This window comes from Lathyrus oleraceus, chromosome 5, assembly GCF_024323335.1.
Source record: "Lathyrus oleraceus cultivar Zhongwan6 chromosome 5, CAAS_Psat_ZW6_1.0, whole genome shotgun sequence".
Taxonomy (NCBI): Eukaryota; Viridiplantae; Streptophyta; class Magnoliopsida; order Fabales; family Fabaceae; genus Lathyrus; species Lathyrus oleraceus.
Genome location: NC_066583.1, coordinates 18824696 through 18844248, shown reverse-complemented (window position 1 = coordinate 18844248; position 19553 = coordinate 18824696).

The window sequence follows — 19553 nt, the reverse complement described above, 5'->3', positions numbered from 1 at the left end:
AGGTTCATTCCGATTACCTGTACTGACTCACTTTTCTTTGATGGCATTAGCTTGGAAGGATCTCAGGGTTTCCCATTCCTCTAATTGCTGTTACTTCGGATCTTTATCCGCGTGGTACTTTTACATTTTTCCCGCATTTTACTGCTTTCCTAGCTGGAAGACCTCGATAGGAGGCAACGTTTGAGCCCCTTGGTGGCATTTTACTTTGAGATACATGTTTTGTGTTTTGTATTCATATCCCTGCAGGTAGCGCGGTTCCTTCGTCAAGGACTGCCTTTTTTCCCTCGAGCATCCCAAACCCTAAAACCCAAAGCAACACATTAACTCCTTCTACTACAGGCGAGTAAATCTCCAAAGGTCGAGCATCCGGTAGATTGCGTAGTGACGTCGTTCGTCCAAAACCCAATCCATAACCCCATAGTTAGCCGAACTACGTTTTGCTCTAATTCTCAGGCCAGATGAGATACGTAGGCATAAGACGCGATGTCTTAGCGAGCACACATCCCCCCAACCCATAGGTAGCCGAGCTACGAAGACTCTGATTCTCATATTCAGATGAGATACGTATGCAGTGGATGCGACATCCGCGCGAGTCATTTTCATTTAACCCTTTTTTTTTTGCTAAACAACACAAGATAAACCCACACCCTTTAGACAAGAACTACAAAAGTGGATCCCGTAGAGTACTACGGATGCGTAGGGGTGCTAATACCTTCCCTTCGCATAACCGACTCCCGAACCCAAGATTTGGTTGCGAGACCCCGTCTTGTCCTTTCCTTTTTTCAGGTTTACTTCGAGCGTTTCCTTTCCCTCCTTTGGGATGAATAACGCACGGTGGCGACTCTTCTGTCATTTTCTTTCGCCGGTTGTTTTTTTGCGCACTGTATTTTTCAGGTTGCGACATATCTGGTTTCCAGTGTGGGTTTGTTTGGTTCGGAAGCTGATGTAAGTCCAGCTATTGGCGTTCGGGTTCCATGTTTTCCTTTTTGCGTGTGTTTTCTTTCGGCGTGAGTGAGCCGAACTACGGTAGCTCTGATTCTCATTCCAGATGAGATACGTAGGCATAGGATGCGATGTCCTAGCGAGCCCTCTTCCCTTTTTCCATCTGTGTTGTCTTCAGTGTGTGTGTGATGTTTGTTTTAGCAACCTTTTCTTTCTTTTGAGCGTGGATCCCGTCGAGTACGACGGATGCGTAGGGGTGCTAATACCTTCCCTTCGCATAACCGACTCCCGATCCCATTCTCTTTGGTCGCGAGACCATGCTTTTCCCAGGTTTACTTCGAGCGTTTCCTTTCCCTCTTTTGGGATAAATAACGCACGGTGGCGGCTCTGTGTTGTTTTGTTCTAGCCCGCCGGTTGTTTTTCGCGGATGCGACAGATATATGTAATCTGATTCTCAGTTCTACAGTGTTCCAAGTTCAGCTTCGCTTCTGCCACTTGCTCTCAAAGATAATGGAACCTCATTTTGATGTGTTTGCTTCATCCTTATGCTATCGAATTCTTTGTCAGATTAACAACAGACATGATGTTGATCTTCATGGTAATCGCTCCTTGATTCTTTCTTGTAATCTCTTCAGCCAAATTCACCATCCATGTTGCTTGACATGCACAAAGAGAAGCAATTATGTACTCTACTTCACATGACGACAATGCTATTATTCATTCCTTTCTTTAACTTCAAGCAACAGATGCACCACCTAGCATAAACACATAGCCAATTGTGGATTTTCTATCCTCAACATCACTACACCAACTTGAATATGTGTAACCCACTAGCTTGCATTCTTTTCCTTCATCCGCTGCAGGAGACAAAATGCCATAATCGAGAGTTCCTTTCATATATATTAGTATCCTTTTCGTCGCAACTAGGTGTGATACCTTTGGTTTCTGTATGAATTTACTAACCATACCTACATGGTATGCTAGATCATGTTGTAGCGGTAAATTTATGACCATTAAGCTATGGATAAACTTAACGTCAATTAAACCAGAGTCGCCACCACGCTTTTATTGTTCCAAAGGAAAAGGAAAAAGTATGAACAAAACCCAAAGATAAGAAGTTTTCAAATCAAAACTAATAAAATGCCAGAGATTACAGGTAAGGGGGTTGGTTACACAGGGGGAAGGTGTTAGCACCCAAAGTATCCTAGGTACTCCTAGGGAGCCCTTTTTTATGTGTGTATGTGTTTTTGCATAAAAGATATTTGCAATAAAATAGAGTGTGAGGATGAGAAAAGAATTCATTAATTATATTTTTGTGTTTAACAAGACCTTCGGACTTGTGCCTACGTACCAACATGAAAATGAGGGATCAAAACCTCATAGTTCGTGGTATCAATTTCAAAGTGAGTGGATTGCTTTTAAGAAAAAGAATTAAGTTTAAAAGAGGCACAAAAGGCCTAAAAGAGTTTGAATGGGTGTTAGTTCTTTTTTTATCTCTTAAAAGTTTAAGTCAACATGGTTAAGTTTATTTACAAGTTTGATTTAAGAAAAGATTTTAAAAATGCAATGGCGTAAGGCCAAAGTTTCTAATTTGCAATAAAGTCTAATTTTAAAAATCGCAAGCAAAGAAGATTTTGAAAGAGGGGAGAGATTTGAAATTTAAGAAGTGGGAGGAGATGAAGAGACTAATCCTAAGAAAAAATTTAAAAGTTAAGAGTTGAAAAGATCTGACCAATGGGATCCAATCCAATAGACAAGAATGTCATATAGAAACCCACTTTTCCCTTTGGACTTTGAAATCAAGCAATACCAATACACAAGTAGCATGATGAAGAGCAAGGCATCAAATAAAGATAGACACATCCAATTTAGCAACTCCATGGTCTTCTTCATAATCTCCCATGCAACAGATGACATACTCCTTGAATGGCTCAGAAATAAGCATTAGACACAAGCTCAAAGTAACATTTGCATCAAGACCATGTAGCATATGAACTCAAAAGGGATCTCAATACTTGTATCAGATGAAAGTTCAATTCTCAATGGCTTGGCTTTAGAAAAGTTGGCACTGACCAAGTCCTTTTGCATAGGGTGTGTTGCCTAATTCTAAGTCCAAGTCTCACATCAAGTCCAACAGTCCACACAAATATTTTTTAAGAGTTTTTGTTATTATTATGTACATTAAGGTCCTAAGACCACAAACACAAACAAAATACACAAACAAGTATATACAATCACAATATATTCACAATACATGGCTCAATGAGCAAAGTAAAAATGACATTAAAATAAACAAGTTAAATGATATGAATAATGGCAAATGATAAAAGGGCTTGAATTTAAAGTGCATAAGGTAAATGACTTGAAATTAAAAGTTAGTCAAATGTTAGTTGATTAGATGTTAGTATTGCTTTTGCTTTTCAATTTTTTAAGTCATTCTTTGGAGAACACTCAGCCCTCTATTCACAAGCATGGATCCTTGAACCAAGACATCTTCCAAAGGAAGGAAAAAAGGCCAATTTCCACACAATACCATGAAAGGGGAAGACTTAAAATCTCACTTACTACAATGCTATGCTTTTGGGTCAAAATTTAGCGCTATGTTAAGCAATCGTAATTGGACTTATGTAGAAGTCACAACTATCGGAGGCCGGACAATAGAAATTTTAGTGTTAATGCATGTTAGAGATATGGTATAATGAACCATACTCCTAAAACATATTACACTTAAAAAGAAAATGGCAAAAGGATGAACCTAATCCCATCCATACTTGTGTTGGTTTATGAACCAACTAGCCTTAGGATATAGAGATATCATTGGTCAATGGAATGGATGGGATAGAATGAGTTTAAAGATGAAGAAGGAGGGGAAATGAGACAAACACAAATTGGTCATAGGAGGAATTTTATCAAATTAAAAGCATTCATTCATTTTGGGAGATGAAATGTATATTTCATCAATCCCCTAAATCCAATGATTTTAATCCAACAAAGTCAAATCAACCTTGACTAAGGCCCAAACACAATAGTCCAACTTCACAAGTCAATAAAAATAGCTCAACACAATTTATTCACAATTAAACAATTAAAAATGAATTAAAAATGAATTAAATTAAATTATGTTTGATCAAAAACCTAAAACCTCTTCAAAACACCAAATAAATGGCCAAGAGATTTATCATAGATCAAACAAGGTCAAAGGACCTTGGAGAAAAAGTTTCAATATTTTTGGAAATTCAAAAGTATTTTTAAACAATTAAAAATATGCACAAAAACAATTAAATCATGAAAAATATTAATATTGATCCAAAAAATAATTTTAATTCATCAAATGAAAGAGAAAAATATTTGAATTTTTTGGTATTTTCAATATGCACTCTCATAGAAAAATAATTTTACTTCCCATCTCATATTTGGGATTAAAGTTAAGGCTATGATATAGTAAATATTGGGATCAGTTTCCAAAGTCAAGAAGCTTACGGTGTTGAGACGATATCTATTTTTAAAAGTTTTCCCTAGTCTTTAACATCCTATCCTAAACTTGTCTAAAATCCCAAATTTTTCAGAATAAAAGTTTTTTTCTGTCAAATTTTTTTTTGTAAGGCTCAAGAAACGGGAAGTAAGGTTATACTACATAGAAAACTCGACTAGCATATGCAAATTATTGAAAAGAAACTAAGCAAACTAAAATAAACTAAAATATACTAAAATAAACTATAAAAAACGATAAATGCAAAAATTAAAAGAAAGGGAAAGCATAGAAATCTCCTCTCACAGTTAAATCGAACATTGTCCCTAATGTTTCGATAAAATATGAGGAAAGGAGTAACCTGGATGACACTACTACTGACCACTAGGACCCTCACCTCTTGGCTCTGAATGCCTGGGACGACGACTCCTGATGCGACGAAGCTCCTCTCTTGAAACCTCTAGGCGATCAAATCTAGCTGATAATAAGGCAACAGATTCCCGCAGCTGTCGAAGGTTACCCAGTATGGAGCCTTGAGTGGCCTCCATCAGGGTAAGGTGACTCTGAAATTGTGCTTGTTGACGCCGCTGGCTAAAGAGGAGGGTTTGCTGGGATTCCATAATGTTGCGGAGTGAATTAGCAGTTTGCCACTGTGATTCACGCATGAAGTCCATGTTATCCTTTAGTTATTGGCTCATGGCAAATAATAAGACATCTCGCATTTCTTCTCGAGCTTGCAACTCTCGCCATATTTCTTTAGTAATATAGAATCCAGAGGATGTACCTGCAGAAGGGTGAGTAAAAGATGGTGTAGTGTGTGTAGGTGATGCATGGTCTTGAGGCATGGTCGGAACGGGAGACTGGTCTCTCCGCTCATACTCATCATCGGTCCCGTCACCTTTTTCAAAAGGTACGTTGGAAGGCAACGGGTCGGTAAAAGGTGGAGCTTGCAGATCATAAATCCAATTTCTCTCAAGGCACACATCTGTGCGTCGAGAGCAATGTAAAACTACACTCGAGATAGCTACATTATGGACCATGAGGTTAAAACCGCCCTCTTTCCTCACTCTACATAATCGCATATCTTTTAAAAACTTTAAATTTATAATGCGATGAGGTAATGGTTCTAATGTAGCCAACTCAGTGTCAAGGTGCAAAGCTCTAGCAATGGAGGTGATTAAACCTCCAAAAGAAATAGTACCTCCCTTTTTCCGAACGGCACACATATGTGCAATCATAAAGGGAACAAAGTTAATTTTTCTCTGTGTGAGGCTACCCTGTAAAAATAAAAGTTCTTTGGCATTTATTTTATTAGGATTTTCCCGATTAAAAATTGAGCAAGCCAACAGATAGCGAAAAACGCGTATGGCCGGGTTATGAATACTTGAGGCCAGATTCCCCTCAAAAGAGTCGGTATCTGGACCTGTCAATTTCCTCCAAAATTCAAACGCCTCAGATGACCATTCTGAGTCCAAGGGTGTCTCACAGAGGGCACCTTCCCCGTAAGGAAATTCTAATAAACATGCTAACTCATCGGTAGTGTACTAATATTTAACATTAAATATTCTAAATTATACTGTACCAGATGTGCTAGCAGTGTTAGGATGAACGTTATAAATCAGGGAACTCAAGAATTCCCGGGTCAGGTACTCAAATGTAGGTTCCTTCCTAATGAAAATATCATGCAATCCTAAATTGTCTAACATATAACAAAGATTGTGATAAATTCCCAAATTATATAGACAGTCTTCATCGATATACCTGGTGGAGAAAATGGGCGTTTTGGGAGGTTGAATATGAGTTTTTGAGTGAAAATGGAGGCTTGGTTCGCTTCTACCCGAGATAGTGCTCAGACCCCATGGCGCCCGCTATGGATAGATGGCGCCCGCCATCTTTGTAAATCTTGCTGGGCCAGATTGGTTGAATTAGACTTGGCATTTGTGGTTTTGAGTTATATTGGGGGTACATACAACATCTTCTAATACGTTCTTCTTTCTTGTATTCGTACATGCATGATATAATTAATTTTTCAAAATAAAATAGAACAAAACAATCGTTTTTAAGAAAACAATAAAATAAAAACATAAACAAAAATTATATTATATGATGACATAAATAAATAAATAAAAACTGAGAAAGACAAATCTATGTGGAAATAAAATAAATATAGAAATCAGGGAATAAACATAGATATATGTCTGAATATGCGGAATAATTAAAACGACAAAACATAGCCCTCAGTGCGTCGATGGTTTCTCAATGCTATCGGAGTCTCGTGTCTCTTCTAGATGGTGACAGAGAGCGCCGATCTCCTCGTATAGGTAATCGGCTTCAGTGGCATGAGTAACATCAGATACCTCTAACTACAAGGTAAGGTCAGTAACCTCTTGGCGAAGGATGGCCAGTTCTCTGCGCAACTCAATAAGCTCAGTGTGAATGTCGAGTCTCAGCAGATCGAAACTATTAGAAAGCACTGTGATCCTATCTGACTGTGGAAAGGGATGGTATTCTGGTACTGGAGGGGATCTAGGTACATCAGGTGTCTCATCTTGGCCTTCTAAGGCGTATGTCCAATTTGCTTTGTCATGGACATTAGTCTTCGCAGGATCAGGTAAAGTAAAGTAATGGATGGTCTCATGATTGATCAGGGGCTTATATTGGTTCGGGTTAAAAGAATCTCTCCCCATCAGGCCATCGCCTAAACAGAAGGTAGCATCCATCAGGGTGTAGCCACAGAAAGAAGTCAGGTGAACTAATTTTCTGTCAAGACCTAGGGCAGATGCTATATGTGACACAGTTCCTCCTACATGAATAAGTCCTTCAGAAGAGTTTACTATAAGGTTAAGGTTATCAATCAGGAAATTTCCAGAGGCTACATGGCGTGACTGGGTGATACAAAATAGGAAAAGGATTTCTTTAGCACTAACATAGGTATCAATATCATTCTTTCCAAGGAAAGTGTGGGCTAGGATCGTCTGGAAGTATCGAAGGGTTGGGTAATGGATTTTGTTGGACAGTTGGGTAGAAGGGTCGGGACTCCCTCCTTCTATGATATCACTCCGGAATTTGTCTATCTTATCCTGCATAAAATAGCCTAAAGGGATTTCAAGCATAACATCAAGGCCATACTAAAAACCAAGTAACTCAGCAAACTCCTTATGATTGAAAGTGTACTCAATTCCAAATAATCTGAAGTTAATATAGCCTCTCTGAAAACCAATTCCAATGTAGGGTTCATAGCTAAGGGAGATTAAGAATTCCAGGGTTAGGTTCTTGTAGGTTACATGCATGGCACCAACATAATCTTCCCATTGAAGTTGATTGCATAAGTACCTCACACTTGCCTCAAGACCTAAGGATTCCATGAAATCAGGGTCAGGGTACCTAGTGGGTAACATGGGACGCTCAGATAGGATCACATATCGCTTTCTCTGAATTTCGTCTTTGAACATAACATGCATATCATCGAAACTCTACATCCTGAAAACTATGGTTAGTGGAGAATGCTACAGAGAGTAATGAGACCTGAAACCTGAAACATAAATATTACGAAGGTTAGTCAAGTTAAGTACATAAAACATCGGAAAAAAATAATGCAAGAAAATAATAGAGTGAGAAAATAGAGAAAAATCATGGGTTGCCTCCCATGCAGCGCTTGTTTAACGTCTTTAGCTTGACGATTAGGGACTCATATTTGAGAAGTATGAACAGGTGGATCGATCAAAGTGTGGCAAGAGTAATGTGTAGGGACGTCACCTTCTTGGTAGTGCTTTATCCTTTGCCCATTTACTACGAAGGAATTACCATAGTGGTTCTTGATTTCAACTGCTCCAGACTTTAGGATCTTTGAGACCTCGTAAGGGCCAGTCCATTTTGAGAGTAGCTTACCAGGAAAAAGTCACAACCTGGAGTTAAAAAGGAGAACAAGATCACCTATGTTGAAATCCTTTTTTACAATTCTCTTGTCATTCCACGCTTTGGTTCTTTCTTTATATATTATGGCATTTTCATAAGCATTGCGGCGTAGTTCTTCTAATTTATGAATGTCTAGAATGCGCTTTTCACCAGCTGCTAGGTAATCTAAATTCAGGGTTTTAATGGCCCAATAGGCTTTGTGTTCTAGCTCAAAAGGTAAGTGACAATTAAACCTGAATAATAAACTGCAATTTGCTCCAAATGGAGACTTTAATTCGGAACAGGAAATAAAACCTCGTTGGAAATTAAATATTGAAATACAAACTTGCTTCAAAAGAAACACCAAGCTTAACACTAATTTTTGCAACAATCTCTCTATGTAAAAAATTAAAGCTTTTAAGAACTGATATTTGTGTCTAACTATGCTTGGATGTTGAAAACTGAAAACTATGGCCTATTTAGAGAGATAAAACTGCTAGAAAATATCCTGAAATCATGTTGAAGGATTGGAAGAAAAATCTACAAATGAGGAGAAACTGAATCTTCATGCTGCTACTTTTCAGGCTTCAAAGTCCATGGTGGACGCCATGGCCTCATGACGAATGACATGAGTACAAAATATGGAGGACCTGGATTTTAGGTCCATGGCGAACGCCATGGCCTCATGGTGAACGCCATGAGTTCAAGAACCTTGCCCTTTGACTTTTCTTGCTTGCTAGGTAGCGCTCATGGCTGCTACATCATGCCAAGCGCCATGGTGAACGCCATGAGTATAAATCTTGGTATTTTCTTTGTTTTTCACTGTTTTTGTCCTAATTTCTCGCACAGATGCTCTTACTTGGAAAATACCTGAAACAAACACAATATACCAGCATAACACAATAAAAATGAGACAAAACAAGCTAAAATGTCACATGAATTGAGTCGAAAATGTGATGTGTTTTGTGGTTATCAAACTCCCCCATACTTAAACATTTGCTTGTCCTCAAACAAGCTGCTAGCGTATATGAAAATTGTGTAAATGCAACAATTTAGTATAAATACTTAAAGAATCTATAACACTCAAATACTCATACGCGGCTACAAAATATGTTTCGACCAACATTGACTTGATAGGTACTAGCACTAAACCAAGGATATCGTGAAAATACAATTTTGCATTTTGAGGTCAAAAGTCTCCCTCATATGCAAATCAATCTGAATCATGCCATTATGCATAAACCTAACTCACTTATCCCTTTTTCATCCTTTATCATTCTAGTCCAATCACATAATGCTCGTTATCCTATCGTACACATAGTAGGCAACTCTGTTAGTGATTATGAACTTGATTTATTAATCTGCGCATGTTGGCTTTAATCATTAACTAATAGAAGGATAAGTTATTGATGGGCTAAATGACCGGGTGAGGGTCACCTAAATTAGAAGGAACATTCTCATTTTAGTCATTTATTCTTTAAGCCCATGATCATTCACTTATTTGCATCAAATTCCCTACATAGTGTGTGTTTTAAGATGGTGTTGAATGCTTACATAAACTACAAAAGTATTATTAGAAAACAAGAACTCAAGGTTATGGCATAATAGGTATTCAAAATAATCTCCATATTTGGGAGGCTTGAGGTGTTCGGGCGTATCGATTTTGCAAAAATTTTCCCAAGTCTCCTCAATGTAGCCTCTCATTCATTTGTAGCCTATATATTTTCTAATCATGCTACTAATTTCAAGTCTTTTCAAGCAAAAATTGTTTGGTAAGGCTCAAAAAATTGAGAGATTCAATAAACAACAAGAAATCATGCATAAATGACTCGACATCACATGCAAAGACTCAAAACATACACTATGTAATATATATATATATATATATATGACATAAAACTAACATAATAACAAAATATAGAAAAACGGAAAGTAAATAAAAGTGGTAAACACCTCCCCTACACTTAAATTCTACATTGTCCTCAATGTACTGAAATAAGTGTATGAGAGGTAGGAAGACCTCGGTGAAAAGATCAAATCAATCGATCCATCTCTTTATTTCCTTCAAATTCAAACAAACAAACATAGCAACTTAAAAAAAACATGTGGGTTACCTCCCACGCAACACTTCTTTTAACGTCGGTAGCTCGACGACTCAAGAGTGTAAGCATTCATGGTGGTTCTTTCGAGAATGATTCCTCTATGAAAATAGTCTTTAGTTTCCATGGCCACTTATCAAGCCATCTCTTATATCCTTCACATTTTGTTTTCTTGCTTCTGTGGGGTGGTTCATACTTCTGAACTTGTGGGAGTGGTTTTGGCTCTATCCTGAGTATCAGTTTTTCAAATTTGTCTTTAATTCTTTCATCCACCACCTCAAAGTCTAAACTTCCCCTCTTAACACTAATAATTTCCCTAGTTTCATGGTCATCTAATTTTCTCTTTTTATGTAGGACCTCAGACCAAGGTGCATTGGTGTGGATATTTTTCAATACCTCCACATGCCTTTTGGATTTTGAGTCTACCTTTGCTTTCACAAACCTTTATGGGATATGAATCGGTGGGTTATAGGGAGGAGGAATAACATAAAGTGCTTCCTTCTCTACCTCTTCGGCAAGCTCCCTTTTGGGTGGCGTCTGTGGATTTTTTGTTAATCTCTACTCTTTTCTCACCAGAACTTTCCTCATTATCATTCTCCTTAGTATTTTCAATTTGTTTTTTACTACTCGTTGTTACAACATCCGCATATTTCTCAGAGAAGGGTCATAGAGGTGTTTGTGCAAGCAGGGAAATTTGAGTCTCCAAATCCTTATTGTGAGTCGCAAGGGACTTGACCACAGTGTTCAGCTGCCTAAGGACTTCATTAGTTTGGAGACTTTGTTTTCTAAACTCTCCATTCTAGAGAGTTTGTGTCGCCACAAAGCGCTCAATCATAGATTCTACCTAGATAGAGCTTGCATCGCAATGAAATCCTCCATTAATATTTCGAGGTTGAATTTATGGGAATCTTGCGGTTTCTCAAAATACTGAGAGTGGTAATTATAGAGAAAAGTTGGGTGGTCCATCTACATAGGATTATAGTAATTAAAACAAGAGTTCCTTAGTCTATACGGTGTTACACCGAAATCATGATATTGACTGTTGGTCCCCGACAACAGTGCGAAAAACTTGATGAGGATTCGTAAGACCCCAATTTTGACCCCTAAGATCCCTCATGCCATCTCATAACTTTGCATTGGCATTGGGATCACACCTTAGTATCCTCCTCACCTATAAATCATTGGGTTTGCATTAGGAGAGATCACCAAGCATATTTGTGATTGTATCATGCTTTATTTTCTTTTTTGACTAACCAAAATACCAAAACTATGTCTATGTGTAGCTTTATTCTTTTGTAGGTAGTGTGTGTGTGTGTGTCCACCTGTGCCTCATCAAGCTTGCAACTAGGGTTTTAGACCTTAAATACAAGAGATCAACCAAGAAAGGGTCCACTTTGGTTATAAGAATCATATATGGATCCCCATGTTCTTTATTTGTCATTTTGATCAATAATTCCTCAAGAGTTTGAAGCTTGTTTGTCAAGGAAGCTCTAATTTATCTCAGTATCTTGTGTGCCTTCCTTAACAAGTTTCTTCAACATTTGGTCAAAGATATCAAGGGATACTTCATTATACTTCATCATTAGAATATATGATCCTCCATGAGCCTCTAAGATCAAAGGAAGTTCAATTTTGCAAGTTGGTTCAAGGAGGTTGACCAGAAAAGTTAATTGGTCAAATCAAGGGTTCCCTAGACCTTATCTCCTACATTTTTTGTCATATGAAAATGATTCCAAGATCAAAGTTATTCTTTATGACATTCCAAACAACTCTCATGTTGGGATGAAGAACTAATTTTTCTTGGAAAGTCATTTTGTATGGTGAAATATTATAGGTCATTTTGTTTGTGCTCTAGATAGAAGGTCAACTTCCAAGACCATAACTTTCTCAATTTTTATTATATGAAGATGATCCAAGTTTCATGATTAATTTCAATATGCCTTCTCCAACGTTTCTTCTTTGGGAAAGTTCAAATTCCACTTGCAAAGTCATGTTCCATGAGGAAACATTATAGGTCCATTTTGGTCCTCTTCATTGAACCATCAATTTTCCTCAACTTCTAAAATCCATAACTCCATCATGCAAGCTCCAAATTGTGTCAAATTTTTGATCGAATTGAATATAATTAAAAGTTACACAACTTTGTAGAAGGAACCAAAGTTATTTGAAGTTCATAGAAAAAGTTATTCAAGGTGGAAAAAGGGGTCATTTGACTTTTAACTTAGAAAATTTTCAAGTATGTTTGATTCTTTCAACTTTAAGGCCCGAATTCATCATGTTCCAAGCTTTAAATGGAAAATGTCTCAACATCAGAGTTGTTACCCATGATTGTATCTTTCCAAAGAGTCCAAGATCATTTCATTTGGACAAGAATTGAGGGATTTGCACATGGTTTCTTTGCATGGCATAATTTGGCAACATTTGAACTCAATTGTTACACAACTTTGCATGGTCTCATGTTATGACATTAGTGGCATTTGTGCACGAATTTGAGTGGATTGCAATGACCATTGGGGCCTGGACACATGCACATGCACCCATGGACATGAAATTACTAATTTTGTTTCAAATTTAGAATGGTGTAGAAATGAATTACATTGCCTATAAATTGAAGCATGTTGCCTGAAGTTGAAGGAGACCCTTGCCCAAGCTCTGCCAAGCAATCCCATAGTCACACTTGAGAGAATACCTTGAGGATTTCATTGAAATCGAGCTTCTAGTTCAACTTCTGTTTGTGAACTAGAACTCCAAGAATTCATCACATGTTTCACTTCATTCATCTCCTACAAGCTAGAGGAAGAAGAACAAAGTGGAATTGCCTCAAGATCGAGCTTCAAAGCTACTACCCGAAGGTGAATTTTCTCAAATTCCAACTCTTCGATTCTCACTCATTTCTTGAGATCTTGGATTGATTTGTGTATGGCTGAAGTCCTACCAATGTAGGTATTGATATTGAGTTGCTTTGAGATTGAATCAAAGCAATTCAGTTTTGGAACCTCAACTTTCAACTCCATATTTCTCATTATAGAGTGAGAGTTGGAAGATTTGGAGGTGATATTTAGAATCCTCGTGATTTTCTCTTCAAAATTATATATGATCCACTCATTTCTGTGAACTTTTCATCTGGACCAGTCTGGTGAGTCGGCCAGAGAAGATGATCGGAGCTAGGGCTCCGGTGGTATGTTGGCACGGTCCAAACCATCTAATCCCATGGCTATGTTCTAATCCAGTCCATTCATTTTTATTACCATTGTTGTGCACACATTGACTGATGATTATGGTGGATAGCGCGCGTGGCAATTAGATTTGTCACCTTAATTAATGAGGGAGATTTAACGGCCCTTGTTTTTCTTATTTATTTTAATTTTCCAAATTAATTTTTAAATAGCATTTTCTTACAAAATTCATTATAATTTCAATTTTAATCCAAAAATTATGGGACCACCACCAAAATTTCACAAATAATTTCCTCTTCCCGTTTCTGGATTAAAATTAATTTTTGGATTGAGTTTGATATTTTTAGTGAATTTTGTGATTTTTGACTTATTTTAATTGATTTTTAAATACTTCCGACTTTCAAAAAAAATCCAAAAAAAATTAGTCAATGGTCATTTGACCTTGTTTGACCTATGATAAATCTCTTGGCCATTCCTTTGGTGATTTAAAAGGATTTTAGATTTTTCCCCATTTTAAAATCATTTTCTTCATTTTTAAAATGGATTTAAATTGTTTTAATTGCTTTAATATTTTTTTGAGCTATTTTATTGACTTTATGTTGACTCAACTTCTGTTTGGCCTTGGTCTTGGTTGAATTGGACCTTGACTTGGTCAATATAATTGAATTTAGGGGGTTGATGAAGTTTGAACTTCATCCCTCAAGATGAATGAATGGTATTGATCAAATGAGGTTCATCCCTTGATCAATTTGGGATCTCTTTCATTTCATGTCTTCATCTTCATCTCTTTTATTCCCTTATCCTCTCATGGCCAATGATTTCTCATAAGATCAAATGTTAGTTGATTCATCAATGACCTTGTGTCACATGAATCAACATGAGCTTGATTGAGATAGGTTAATCCCCTCTTATTTTTGTGTGTGGTATGCTTTAGGAGCTTGGTCTTGCTACTTTGTATCTAGCATGCATTAACACCAATATTATTATTGACCAGACACAGATAATTGTGACTTCTACATAAGTCGAATTACGATTGCTTAAGATAGCTCTAAATTTGTCCCAAAAGCAATAGTATTTTTGTAAGTGAGATTGTAAGTTTCCTATTCCTCATGGTATTGTGTGAAGATTTTGACTCTTTTTTATTTGTAAGAGATAATGGCATACTTGTTGATTTTATCCAAGTTGGAGCCCTTCTCAAGAATAATGTCTAGGTTCATATCTTCATGCTTGTGAGTGGATGATTGACTGTTCTCCAAAAAATGACTTAAACAATCTTTTCTTCTTCCACTAACATTCACTAACATCTTTTTTTGTAATGACTTTATTTTTAGTGTCATTTACTTTAATGCAATTTAAATTCTTGCACTTTATCATTCATTGTCATTTACATTCATGCAAATTGTTTATTTTCCAGTCATTTTCACTTTGCTCACTTGAGCCATTGTATTTGTGCTTATGATATATTTTGTGCTTATGATCTTGTTTTATTTGTGGTCTTAGGACCTTAAAACACATAATAAAAAAAACCCTAAAAAATACATTGGTGGACTATTGGACCCTTGTCTATGACTTGATTTGGACCTATGGACTTAGAGTAGACAACATCCCTGAGCTATGGAAGAACTTGGCCAATACCATTAATTTGAGAGTATTTCTTAGCCAATGGCATTCATCTGATACAAGCTTGAGAAACTCCCATTGGTTTTATTTGATACACTCGTTCTTTCTTGTCTAAATTGTTATTTTGATCTTATTGATATCATTTTATGTTTTCTCTTTGAGTATGTTTCAAGGGACTTTTCATCTGATACATCTAAAGGACATTGAAGAATGTTTGCTTTGGAGTGCTTACTTGGATGTTTGGTTAGCTTTATTTGATACCATTTGGTCTTCTTATTAATTGCTTGGATGATTATAACTTTGTTGCTTGCTTGACATTCCAAAGGAAATGGGTTTCTATATGTCATGAATTCAAAAATGTTACCCTTTGACTTTTCTGGCTTACTAGGTTGCGTCCATGACTGCCACGTCATAGCAAGCGTCCTTGTGAACGCCATAAGTACAAATCTTGGTATTTTCTCTATTTTTCGGTATTTTCGTCCCAATTTCTCGCACAGATGCTCCTATCTGACAAATACCTGAAAAAACAAAATATACCAGCATAACGCAATAAAAAGGAGACAAAATAAGCTAAAATGTCACGTGAATTGAGTCGAAAGTGCGATGTGTTTTATGGTTATCAAACTCCCCTATACTTATGATGGGAGGTGCCATTTCAATTTGAATTCTATAATTCAAAATTAAGTTAAGAAGGATTTGCATGCTTCAGATTATATAATCCAAAAGGCGAGGCATTGATTCATATTGCATACTCTAGATTGCAATGACATTTTTATAGGCTAGAATGCATATGAACCTGTATAAAATAATGTGTTTGGTTGATTTATTGTTCACATTAGAAAAACAATGAGATTTTCTTACTCGTATTCAATTGGAATGAAGTTTAGACTTGTATTTTGCTACAACAAAGAGACTCATCCCAATTAGATTATAATCAATACGCCAATGTTACACTCCTTGAACTGAAAGATCAAATGGACCAAATATATGACTGTCTCAACCACCATGACACAAGAATGGTGGTCAGTGTCATGTATAGTCATCTGCTAATCGACGACGATAAATGTATTCTTTTCCCAACATGAAACTTCAAAATTACGATGATGTGAAAAACATGTTATCAATATTTGGTTAAGATAGTGTAAGACCCCAATTTTGTCCCTAAGATCCCTCATGGCATCATATCATTTCATTTCATAGCCTCAAGGATCATTTGAGCATCTTGGCTTCCTTTCCCTTTGGGTGGGATCTTTTGTTGAGTGGTTTTGGATCACCAGGCATTGCTTGCATTGTATATCATTGCTTTTCTTATTTTAATCACTAACCAAAACCACCAAAAATATGTCATCTAACCTTTTGTTTTGTAGCATCAAGCAAGCACAGGTCAAAGCACTTCAAAAGCTTCCTCTGGGCAAGAAATGAGATATTTTCTTGAGATGAGACCACATGATTATTATATTGAGCTTATATGATCTAGGTTCTATTTTGAAGCCAATTCATCAAGTGGCAAAGGCCCAAGTTCATCAAGGCATTTTCAGGTCATCTGAGGACCATACAAGTCAACTGTTTAAAAACCCTTCTCCCATGCCAAAAGGAGAAGTGATGACATTGTTGGCAAGCATAAATACAATGATGTTTTCATTCAATAAATTCATGTTAAATGTTTGTTTTTCCAATTGTTTTCCCTTTTCGCTTTTTTGCATGAAAATGGTGATCACAAAAAACCCTAAAAACAAGGATAAAAGCAATCTTTTCATCTGCATAATGATTGCCGTGTTTGATTTCTAAAAAGCTTTCATATCCAAATCATTATGCAGGTTGATTTCTAAACCCATTGAACATAATGATCCAACGCCATCTCCCAATTTTGAATTCCCTGTATTCGAAGCAGAGGAAAATGATGTTGAAGAGATTCCTGACGAGATTACCCGTCTACTTGAGCACGAAAAGAAGATCATTCAGCCGCATCTTGAGAATCTGGAAACAGTCAACTTGGGGTCTGAAGGTTGTGTTCGAGAGGTGAAGATTGGGGCACTCCTTGAAGAATCTGTCAAGAAAGGGTTGATCAGTTTGCTACGAGAATATGCTGATATCTTTGCTTGGTCGTATGAAGACATGCCGGGTCTAGATATTGATATTGTGCAACATTTCCTGCCTTTGAAGCCTGAGTGCGTTCCTGTGAAGCAGAAGCTCAGAAGAACTCATCCAGATATGGCAGTGAAGATCAAAGAGGAAGTTCATAAGCAAATTGATGCGGGGTTTCTGGTGACTTCTACGTATCCTCAATGGGTGGCCAATATTGTGCCCGTGCCTAAGAAAGATGGAAAAGTCCGAATGTGTGTGGACTATAGAGATTTGAATAAAGCTAGTCCGAAAGATGATTTTCCTCTACCACATATTGATATGTTGGTAGACAATACAGCTAAATTCAAAGTCTTCTCATTTATGGACGGATTTTCCGGATATAATCAGATCAAGATGGCACCCGAGGATATGGAGAAGACAACATTCATCACACCTTGGGGAACATTCTGTTATCGAGTGATGCCCTTCGGTTTGAAGAACGCCGGAGCCACGTATCAACGAGCTATGACTACCTTGTTTCATGATATGATGCACAAGGAGATTGAGGTCTATGTTGATGATATGATTGCTAAGTCAAGAACGGAAGTTGAACATGTAGAACATTTGTTGAAGCTTTTTCAGCGTCTGAGGAATTTCAAGCTTCGTCTGAATCCCAACAAATGTACATTTGGAGTTCGTTCTGGCAAGTTATTGGGCTTCGTTGTCAGCGAAAGAGGTATTGAGGTTGATCTTGCAAAGGTCAAAGCAATACGAGAGATTCCTGCGCCCAAAACTGAGAAGCAAGTCCGAGGTTTTCTTGGCCGCTTGAATTATATTTCCAAATTCATATCCCACATGACTGCCACATGTGCGCCGATATTCAAGCTCCTTCAGAAAGATCAGTCTCATGATTGGACCGAGGATTTCCAGAAAGCTTTCGACAGTATCAAAGAGTATCTGTCTGAACCTCTAATCCTGTCTCCGCCTGTAGAAGGAAGACCTTTGATCATGTATCTGACAGTTCTTGAAGACTCAATGGGTTGTGTCCTTGGTCAGCAAGATGAATCGGGAAAAAAAGAGTATGTTATCTACTACCTGAAAAGAAGTTCACTGATTGTGAGTCCCGATACTCAATGCTTGAGAAGACATGCTGTGCTTTGGCTTGGGCTGCTAAGCGCTTATGCCAGTATATGATAAATCATACAACTTGGTTGATATCCAAAATGGATCCAATCAAGTACATCTTTGAGAAGCCTACTTTAACCGGGAGGATTTCTAGTTGGCAGATGTTGTTATCTGAGTATGATATTGAGTATCGAGCTCAGAAAGCTATCAAAGGTAGTATTTTGGCTGACCACTTGGCACATCAGCCTATTGAAGATCATCAGTCTGTTCAGTACGACTTCCCAGACGAGGAAATTCTGTATTTGAAGATGTGATGAGCCTACACTCGATGAAGGGCCAGAACCTGGTTCCAGATGGAGTATGGTATTTGATGGCGCTGTAAATCAGTACGGAAATGGTATTGGGGCAGTAATCATTACTCCTCAGGGCACACATATTCCTTTTACAGCAAGGCTAACTTTCAAATGCACGAATAATATGGCTGAGAACGAAGCCTGCATTATGGGATTGGAAGAATGCATTGATCTAAGGATCAAGCATCTCGATGTTTATGGTGATTCAGCCCTGGTTGTCAATCAGATCAACGGTGAATGGGAGACGAATCAGCCATGTCTTGTTCCGTATAGAGATTATGCGAGGAGGATTTCAACGTTCTTTACTGAGGTTGACTTTCATCATATTCCTCAAGAGGATAACCGGATGGCAGATGCACTTGCTACGCTCGCCCCCATGATTGTGGTCAAGTATTGGAATGAAGTTCCCAACATCACCGTGATGCGTTTGGACAGACCAGCTCACGTGTTTGCAGTTGAAGAAGCGAATGATGATAAGCCCTGGTATTATGACATCAAGTGTTTCCTCCAGAACCAGGTTTACCCGCCTGGGGCATCTATGAAAGATAGGAAAACTTTGAGAAGATTATCAAGCAGCTTCTACCTCAGTGGCGAGGTGCTGTATAAGAGAAATTTTGACATGGTTCTGCTCAGATGCGTGGATAGACACGAAGCAGACCTGTTGATGACTGAGGTCCATGAGGGTTCCTTTAGTACTCATTCCAATGGACATGCCATGGCCAGAAAGATGTTGAGAGCAGGCTACTATTGGCTGACAATGGAGTCTGACTGCTGCAAATATGTGAAGAAATGCCACAAGTGTCAGATTTAT